This window comes from Leptidea sinapis, chromosome 9, assembly GCF_905404315.1.
Source record: "Leptidea sinapis chromosome 9, ilLepSina1.1, whole genome shotgun sequence".
Lineage (NCBI taxonomy): Eukaryota > Metazoa > Arthropoda > Insecta > Lepidoptera > Pieridae > Leptidea > Leptidea sinapis.
This window is the reverse complement of record NC_066273.1, coordinates 9927357-9938467: the sequence shown is the minus strand read 5'-3', so window position 1 is coordinate 9938467 and position 11111 is coordinate 9927357.

The window sequence follows — 11111 nt, the reverse complement described above, 5'->3', positions numbered from 1 at the left end:
TACTACAATAATTATTATATTCGATTGCCATCTTGCAACCATATTTCTGTGAATGGATTAGAATAATATTAAAATCACGATAAAAATAGGTGTTGATCTTAGAAGGGTGAAAATTTGAAGAGGTATCTATATTTTAATGCTGTATCATAATAAAATAAAAATAAAAAAATTATAAAAAATATGTTTTGGTTATATATTTTTTTTCCCTTTAGCCCTTTTCATTTACGGGTATGAAAAATAGATGTTTCCCGATTGTCAGACCTACCCGATATGTACACAAAATTTAATACAAATCGGTTCAGCCGTTTCGGAGGAGTTTGGTAACAAACACCGCGACACAAGATTCTCATATATTAGATAGTATGGTATAATACCTTAAAAGTAGGCATGAAATTGTCCTGTGTAATATGTGTAGAGCCGACTGTAGTTAATCTACCAACTATAGTTAGCTAAAATTAAGTTTCTGTTTTACCTCCTGAGAAAGTTGGAAAGATATAAAAATTCTAATTAGTTATTTATTTAAAATTATTCTTTCAATTTGATTTATGAACTACTGAGAACACATCAAACGAAAAACAAAATTGTAGTTTTTATTTCATTCCGAGCATTTTCATATTTATTCACCTTTTAAACCTTCTCTGGACTTCCACAAAAATTCAAGACCAAAATTAGCCAAATCGGTCCAGCCGTTCTCGAGTTTTAGCGAGACTAGCGAACAGCAATTAATTTTTGAGTTTTGTTTTAATCTGAAAAAATCTTGTTAAAAACTCCGGAACTATGAAACAGGGATGTATAGCGTCACCGTGGCTGTTTAATCTGTTCATGAACAATTGCTTGACAGATTTAAAAGAGAATGAAAGTGGGTTGAGAATGAATGAGTTACTCGTCAAATGTTTTCTCTATGCTGATGACCAAGTATTACTTGCATCTTCGGCCGAGGAGTTGCAAGAGATGGTAACTGCTATGAATGGAGCTTTTGGTAGAAAGGGAATGAAGATGAATGTAAAGAAGACGAAAGTGATGGTGTTTGAAAGAGATGAGGTAGTGACAGACTGCAATATCGTGATTGGAGATGAAAAAATTGAACAGGTGAATGAGTTTGTGTATCTGGGTTCTAAATTTACAAGAGATGGAAAGTATGAGAGTGATATTGAAAGTAGAGTGAATGCAGGAAACATGGTGAATGGAGCTTTGCACTCCTTTATGAGCAGGCAGGTGTCTAATAAGGCTCGTTCGGTGTTGGTTCCCACACTCATGTACGGAAGTGTAAGTTGGGTATGGCAGAAGAAACATGAAAGCAGAATAAATGCAGTTGAGATGAGAGCGTAGAAGTATGATAGGAGTTAAACTGAGTGACAAGATAACAAATAGTGTGATAAGGAAACGTTGTGGTCTGAAAGAAGATGTTGTGACAAAAGTTGAGAAAGGTATGCTGAGATGGTATGGACTTGTCGAGAGAATGAATGAAGAACGATTGACGACGAAATTGTATAAGGCCAGTGTGAATGAAAGTGTTGGAAGGGGTAGACCTAGGCGGACGCTTCAAGATAAAATCAGGGACGTCTTGAAAAAAGGCCAGGTCAAGAGTACCCTAAATCGGAGAGCATGTATGAAAGGAAAAATGAAAGTGGACGAAGCGAAACAAGTATGTAAGGATCGTAGCAAGTGGAAGGAAGTGGTCTCCGCCTACCCCTACGGGAAAGAGGCGTGATTGATGATAGTGATGAGGCAAAGATAAAGCAAAACTGAATAAAAATATCTCTTTTAGTTTATTTATTTGTGTGGATCTCCAACAGTTGTACATATTAACTTACATCTAACACATGCCTTACAACTAAACATTTGTATGTACTACCAATTATAGGAGAACACATCATTCCATAAAAATAACAGTGACTCTAATTTGCATTTAAGGTGACTAAAAACTACTTAAGTATCTTAAAAATAAGTTATATAATAAGTATTAGTTGGAAGAATATGGTTTTCTGAACAATAACAAATATTAAGTAACTGGTTACGATATTTTTTCGGCTTCCAAGCATTGGGTTTAGGAATTCAAGTCATTATAAGTTAACGTTGTCAATTTTCATTGTTAACTGATAAATAAGTACAGTACATAAGAACTTGTACTGAAAATACTTAGTAGAGCTTCCCTTTCTTCCTAAGTCAATAAAACGTTCAGCTTTCAAGCAGGTTTATTGGAGTATTGAGCGGATAGGAGGTTAAATGACGTTAATTTTGTGCATTAGACGAGGTAATATTGTTTAGTGCCATTACGGGGCAACGAAGCAGATAGAGTGAAATTTGTAGAACTAATATAATAAAGATAAATATGATATAATGCATAGATATTTTAATATTGAGGATCATTCATGACTGTATGGAAAACTCAAATTATGCGCTATAAACATATCATAACATAACATAACGGTTATATCGTTTAATTGCTTAACATCAGATTTATTAGTGTTTAACTTAGGAAAAACCCGGTTATTTTTTTAAATTTTGTATTGGGATGGGTGGACAACGGATTGTCAAAAGAGAGTCCCAGTTGCTTACTCTCCGGGAATCCGAAAGAGAACCTTACAGGATCACTTCTACAGAAGTAGGTATGTTCAACCTTTTTTTCTCATGCAGGGATCAAGTTGAAATTAATATGAAATATATTGTCTGTGGTCTGCATAAAAATATTTATTTGGACAATCCATTATGTTGTTTGTAAGTATACAGGCTGTGGCAGTTGAGGGAAAGTCGATAGCAGTATGTCCCTATAATCAGATACCGAAACGATATATAGATCGGTTATTGAAATTAAAAAATAGATTGTAATATTAACCTTAAATCGTGAAAGCTTCTAAATCAATCCAATCAAAAGCTAAGGTAAACTTAATATTATCCACCTCAGGTGTTTTAAAACCTAATAGTACATTCCAATAGTAGAATCAGGAACTTCAAAGAAACATTGAGAGCAAAATATTAAGAAATATACATACTGTTGCTTCTCCATATATTCTTCCTGCCTACTACTCGGCTAAGTCTTTCGGGCGATGTATATGCTTTTACAATAAGATCAGAGCAAATGTTCAAAACAAATGTATTAGGAAATTAAAATGAATTGTTAAAAAAATTGTGTGATAAAGGTTAGTATAACATGACTTTCTTAATAATGCCACTGATTGGGAATGGGGCGACTGCCCTCAGGCTTTTAAATAATAAGTTTTATTGTACGATATTACATTGTAACCACATTTTAAGCAAAGATAGAAGCCCGCTGAGTTTCTTGTACATTCATCTCAGGTCTGGGGCATAGTTTTTCAAATGGTTTGGTAATTTTTGACTTTGACTCAATAAGTAACATCATATCCTATTTTGAATAAATTTATTTATATATTTACCTTGCTATCCAACGCCGTAATGCTGCCAGTATTCTTGGTACGCTTCCACGTAATGATAGTTTTAATTTTATGCAGTCATTTTGAATAAATACATTAGAATTTGAACTTTACGAATCAGGAAATAACAATTATTAATAGTGCAGTTCATCCATAAACTTATGCTTGAACTGCCGAAGATTGGACGTAAAAACTGGTTATTAAATCCAATAACATATACAGGAAGAAGTGAACTCTTGATGTTAATGTTATTGGATTTAATATCTACAGCCCGCCATATCAATTTCTAAATAACAATAATTAATAAAAATTCTAAGTACACGCTTCCTTCCAAATACCTCAAAGATCCACACTTAGTATGCTGACCAGGGCCGGATCATCTCAATTAACGTTAGTGAATCATTAGACGCCGTCATTTTGTTACGTTGGTGCTAGATATTGTGAGCTCTTAATGAGGTCGCTCTAATGGCGCTGCGTGCTACACCCAGCAATATATATAGTTGGAAAATTAAAGACATATTTTTATCAGTGTTAGAAGAATATTGAACGACGATATGAATCAGGTTTTCTGGTGTCAGACTGAAAAGACGTGGACGATAGAAAAGATGCGACAGAACGAAACACTAACCCCCTTATTCATAATAGTCTGCTAACTCAAAGCATTGCTAATTCTCACTCTGTCTTCTTCTATTGACCTAAGTCAGAATGAGAAAAAACACTCATAAGCGGCTGTTTAAAGTTAGCGGACCATTATGAATAAGAGGGTTACAAAACAGCAGCAATTTGTAGAAAATTGATTGAAAGTAAATTTATAGACGGGCACCATAGGGTGAGGAACACTTCACATAAATCTAAGTATTTTTTTATGGAAGGTGAGGAAGGTCACCCATGCGATGGACCGACCTTATTATGTCTGCTGTAGGCCATTGAACGATTGTACCACACTGTCGGCCAGCAGTTAAAAGTGGCGAATGCTCGTGGGGCGAATCACATCTGCTCCAAAATATGTCACTTCATGATGACCACGACCGCTCTACCAAGACTGTCGCGAAGAAGAAGAATTTAAATTTTTTGACTTTAATTAAGTGTGAATCCGTTGTTGTTCCTAACAATATTAATTAAGGGTTACAAAAATAAAATTTAAAAACGCCCTGACTTCAAGCCTTTATAAGCCCAGTGCCAATTTGAACATTTTACACACAACCTATAAATATCTTTCTAGGTATAGCGCTCCTTACGATTTTCTTTCACCGTATATATATATATATATATATATTTATATACACATCAAAAATTTGAGACGGACACAGACTTTTATATTGGTTTACACATAAACTGTTTTTTTTTATTGAATTGATATTTAAAAATCAAACAGGTAAACCCATAGAGTCAGTGGGTTTAGATGTCTGATTTTCAATCTGTCTGATGTTCTGATTTTAACCTCCTGTTGCAAAGTTTTTGTTAGAAAGATGCTATTAACCAAATATTTTATTCTGTATAACCTATATATTTTGTTGACCTGATATTTAGCTTTGGTTAATACGATTATTTAATCATATCTATATATTTTTAATAAATATATATTTTTTCCAATAAGTAGGCAAAGTAGGCTTTCATAGACTTGAAAGAGAATGATGAAATTTCGGCTTTTTTAAAGTAATAAAGGTTATCATTTGTTTAAGGCTGGGGGCCGAGCGAGTGGCCTTGAGCAATCGAGCAGAGCTAGGTTACCTCTCTCGCACAAGATCGCCATTGTTCTAATTCATAATTAGAAGCATTTTTTATTCATTACAAACATTACGACATTTTTGTACGGCGCTGAGACTTGGACACTGAAAGCTGCAGACCGCAAACGCATTGACGACTTTGAGATGTGGTGCTGGAGAAAGATGCTCCGTATCCCCTGGACAGCATTTCGATCTAATCTCTCCATACTTCGTGAACTCAGGATCTCCTCGCGATTGTCTTCCGAATGTCTGCGCAGAGTTTTAGAATTCTTCGGTCACATTGCAAGGAAGGACGATGGAAACCTTGAGAGGCTCACTGTGGTCGGCAAAATAGATCGGAAAAGGCCTCGTGGACACAGTCCAACACGATGGTCCGACCAGATCCGCTCCGCCCTCGACTCTACGGTTCACAATACCTTTCACACCGCCAGAGACAGGAATAGATGGAAAGCGATAATACGTGAGAAAGTGATACAGAGGGGTGGTCACGACCCTTAGTACTGAGGATTACGACGCAGGGAGGAGGACAAACATTATACAATTTTCTTTACAAAAATAACAAAACTATATTATGTTAAATAGTATTAATACGCAGTAAATAATTTTTCATACAATTTTTATCTAGATTGAATGATTGACATGAGCCAACTGTAAAAGTAAGGGGCACTTTGGTGATTTTTGTCGCAATGTCTGTTAAGGATAGAAATGTGAAGAAAAAATGAATTTTCTTCTCATACTCTGTAGACAGGATTTTACAGAAACCGTTAAGAAGGTTCTTCGGAGAGCAGCCTTAATAATTAAAGAAGTATTTTTGTAATACTTTTTGGTTATTCTTTGTTTTTCTAATTTTACCTTGAGCTTGCGCGAAATCGGGACAGTAAACAAAAATGTGATAAATAATCCGTTATCATTAATTTGTACCCGCACGGGTTCTTCTAATATAATTAATGGCAATTAAAAAATATCAAGGGTACAGGCAATTAAAAAGAGAGATGAAAATTACAATATTTCTCGCTGGATATAAACCATCGCGGAGTAATTGCCTCTGTTTAACAACACCCTATCATTATTACACCATAATCATTTTTGTGATTTATTTTTAACACGTTCTTCATGCGACTTTTCACATGTTATATTTTTTTACCAAAATTACGGTTAAATTTGTTTAATTTAACGGATAATTTTAATGTAGAGGATATTTTACTGATCTTAAGCGATGTCATCTGTTCATACCAATGACAATATTATGAGTTGAATCATGACACGATATTTGGCGTATGGCCATTACGGCATTGTCCCAATCTAATCGCGCTGCGCCCGTCGCCCTGAGAATATAATAACACCAGGCCATACTTAAAACCAGTTAAACAAAATAGCACAAGTTCACCCTTGTCATATTGACATAGGAACACCGCTCAAGGACCTTTAGGGATATTCAGGACGGTATAATGATTATTTAATATTTAAGAAAAAAAATGTGTAAACATATTAACTGAAACACCAATTAGAGTGAATGACGTCTCGGATCAGTAAACCTTTCCTTTAAGTATCTCCTTTAAATAAGATTAAGCTTTAAGTAACGCTCTTAACACTAACCTAAGTATTTTTTATAGAAAATGAGGAAAAACGAGCGTACCTGATGTTAAGTGATCACCGCCGCCCACATTCTCTTGCAACACCAGAGAAATCACAGGAGCGTTGCCGGCCTTTAAGGAAGGTGTACGCGCGTTTTTGAAGGTACCTATGTCGTATCGTCCCGGAAACACCGCACAAGGAAGTTCATTCCACAGCTTTGTAGTACGTGGAAGAAAGCTCCTTGAATCCGCACTGTGGAGGACCGCTACACATCCAGATGATGAGGATGATATCCTAACTTGTGGCGTGTCGTGCGAAGGATGAATTTGGCGTCAGGAATCATGTTAAACAGCTCTTCGGAACACTCCCCGTGATAGATACGGTAGAAGACACACAATGAAACGACGTCTCTACGCAACGCCAAGTGATCCAGCCGTTCACAGAGCACTGGGTCCCCGACAATTCAAGCTGCTCTACGTTGCACGCGGTCAAATAGATCGAGCTGATACTGGAGTCCGCCAGACCAGAGATGACAGCAATACTCCATGTGTGCCTGACCTGCGCTTTGTAGAGCGCTAGAATGTGGGCCGGCTGGAAGTATTGCCGTGCTCTATTAATGGCACCCAGTTTCTTCGAAGCCAATTTTTCTTTGCCCTCCAGATAGCCACGGAATTGGCAATCGCTCGAGATTTCGAGACACAGTATTACGATACTAGGCGAGGCTTTAAGGGAAGTGTTGTCGAAGAGCAGTGATACGGCAAATGGGGTTTTTTATTGGTAAACGCGCAAACTTGAGTCTTCTGTGGGTTAAATTGGACAATGTTCAATTTACCCCAATCCGCGACCTTCTCAAGAGAGGACTCCATAGAAGACGCAAGTTTCTTTCGGCACTGGTCGACGATTTCCCGAGAGAGACCTGTATGGCTCGTGTATACGGCATCACCAGTGCTGTCGTCTGCATAGCAATGTATGTTGGAGGTGTCGAACATATCATTAATATGCAGAAGAAACAGCGTGGGAGATAGCTCAGAGCCTTGGGGCACTCCAGCGTTCACGGGATTCGTGTTCAAAATCGTACCATTAATAATTACTTGGTAGCTACTTCAACGTGACATTGGCTTAATTGTGGTCAAATGTGGCTCAATAGATACCATAATATTCGGAAAAAGTTGAGCTCGTGAGAAGAACATACAAGAAACTCAACAACCATTATTTTCAACAAGTTAAGTATTTTAAAATGGCTGTGATATACCAATTTTTTAGGCGAATTTTTCGTTGTTACAGGTTTTCACTGATTTGTGAGGCATGACGTCATAAGCGGCGACCATGATTGATTTAAAAGACTCAAGCTGATCAGAGAGGGCTTCGAACTGCTCTTGTGGTATGCTGTTAAATGGAAGGAACTGGTACTGGAGAACTCTCGCCCAGAGGTGAGCACGTGACTCAATTTGAGGCCGAATTTGCGTGTATATTAAATAAAATATAGTTCCACGATGTGACCTGCAATAAAGCACTACCTTGCCTTTCTGTCAATTACGTTCTCATGCCCGTTTCTGCTTTTATATTCGCGGGAAAGATATCTTTTTATTACATCGCCCGGGAATTTTTTTTTTACTTTATTTGACGCATCCATAACAATACATCAACAAATTCAGATTGCCGAAAAGTACCACTATCCTCCCGGAAAACATGGTAAAAAAGCGATCTTTCCATTACAGTTGTGGTAGTAAATCGCATACGCAACAAGAGAGGGGAAAGCCCATCTCAAACCTTGTGTGTGCTTGCCACTGCCACCATAGTTGCCTTATATAATATTCTTCTAGATTCTTAATTCCAAAAAAATTGAATTTGTTTTAATATCCTTGAGAAAGAATTCTCCTCTGTGAGTGCAGTTATATATATATATCCTCTTAAAAGTCTCCCTAGGTTCTTAATAGGCTTAAATAAATATTATTTTATTTAAAACATTCATATAGTAAAGAAGATACTCGTAAAAGGCTCAATTCGCATGTTACCGCTAAATTAACTTCATAAAATAATCAAGTCAGCCCGCCGCGTCTACGATCTCAGAAATTCATGCTATTGTAAGCCATGTTTAGAAGTACCTCATCTGATTACGAATTCTGCGGTTCGACCTTTTACATAACCATGAGCAATTCTACAATTTGCTAAAACTGTTTTAAATTTTTTTTCGGCGAGTATACTATTTTAGGAATTAGATTATTCAAGTTAAAATATTGCTTATTTATTTTCTATATATAACTTTATAATATCATACATTTAAGATTTATTAATTTTAGTTTAGATTTGGTTTTTAAAATGAAAATAAGGGACGAGACGAGCAGGACGCTCAGCTGATAGTAATTGATACGCCCTGCCCATTACAATGCAATGCCGCTCAAGATAATTGAAAAACCCAAAAAGTCTGAATAACACCACAAATGCGCTCGTCACCTTGAGATAAGTCTCATTAGTCCAGTAATTTCACTAGGTACGGCGCCCTTTAGACCGAAACACAGTAATGCTTACACATTACTGCTCCACGGCAGAAATAGGCGCTGTTATGGCACCCATAATCTTGCCGGCATGCGGTGCAAAGGAACCTCCCACTGGTAAAGGTATGTACCTAACATACAATAACATAAGAATGTATCATTCCCACAGAGACACTTTGCATTCCAAGTTCATTACACTTAGTCAACGAAGTATCAGTAAATTTATCATTATAAATAATAAATAAACTAAATTTTTCAAGTAACTTTAACCAAAATAAATAGTAAACGTGGCCTTAACCCTACATATTAACTCCCTTCGAAGCGCAGAAAAATGGAGCAAGACAATTATACCCTATCCAATCGTAACGGTACCTTAGGAATGAAAAATTAAACGTAGAGGCCTAACACAAAAGACGAAGTAACAATGGTAGCCGGAAGTAAATATAGAAGAGCCAGAGATAGAACCTAAAGAGAGTAGTTGGAATAGACCTTTGGGAAATAAGAACAAGCAGATGCAGTTGACGATATAATATAATAACAAAAAATATGACTAGATTTGATAACTATAAAGACACAAAAAGAAATTAAATAGCTGAAGCACGATTCCTGTAATAAAGAAACCATATTATTATAAAACTATCATCAACATCATATCAGCCGGAAGACATCCACTGCTGGACAAGGGCCTCCCCCAAAGATATCCACGACGATAGGTCCTGCGCTGCACTCATCCAATGTACTCTGGCAACACTTCGTCTTCCGGTACGTGGTCGCCATTCGAGGACTTTACTGCCCATACCGGCCATCTGTTTGTCGAACTATGTGCCCTGTTTGTGACTTTGGTTCTGCTACGGATCTCCTGATTTCTGATTCGACCTCGCAGGGAAACTCAGGGCATATCCGACTATGAGCTTTCTCATCAGACCCACAGTTACCGACCACGTCTGCGTACCATAACACACACTGGTTGAAAACCTTCGTCTTCAGACACTGTGATATTTGGGACGAGAAGAGTTTACAGCGCATTTCGAATGCTGCCCATCCGAGTTGGATTCGACGAGTGACTTCTTTCGCGAAACAGGACCTGCCTAGTTAGGCCATTGTTTGTCCAAGGTAGACGTACTCGTCAACAATTTCGGGAGTACAGTAAAACTAGACATGTTTCAGTATCACAGTAGAGTGGGGGTTTTATTATTTAGACAATTTTATAACATATTTTGCATGTCAATTGACGAAATATATTGCATTATCAATAATATTATTTTAACATCTTAAGTACAATGTTTCTTGCAAATAAAATTTCATTTCATTTCATTATAATAGATCTGAACTTCAACGATTCACAACTGACATGTTATTCAAAAATCAATTGATATTCCTGTACGAATTTATCTGATAACTCGAATAGACAACGTGTGGGAAAGCTGGTCCCCTCCAATCGTCATAGTTGTAAGCCAATTCCATTATTTAGAGTGCACTCGAAACTTAATAACCCACACTCGACACGCAATGTTGCAAATCAACAGACAATACTGATTGTGCGCTGCCGAATGATGTCACAATAGTACGTCAATTGATAAAATCATTCACGTTCATGTTTCAAATACTTATGAGCTATTTATTTTTTAAACTAAGGTATTTATTCCAGGCTTTTAACTTGATCTTCATCATGATACAACAATACATAAATAAAACTGGAAACAAAATTTTATGAACGATGCGGGACTTGAACCCACAAGCTCTCCGTGTGATCGCTCATTCCAACTGTGCCAACCGTTCGAGTGACGTATCGTTGATAAAATTTTGTATGCTTTGTTCAACTCTTAGGTTGTAGCTTCATCTACAGGATCTATTTTACAGTTGATAACCTGCTCAGCCCCACTATTTGCATATTAGGAAATTAATTTGAGATGTCGCTCTTG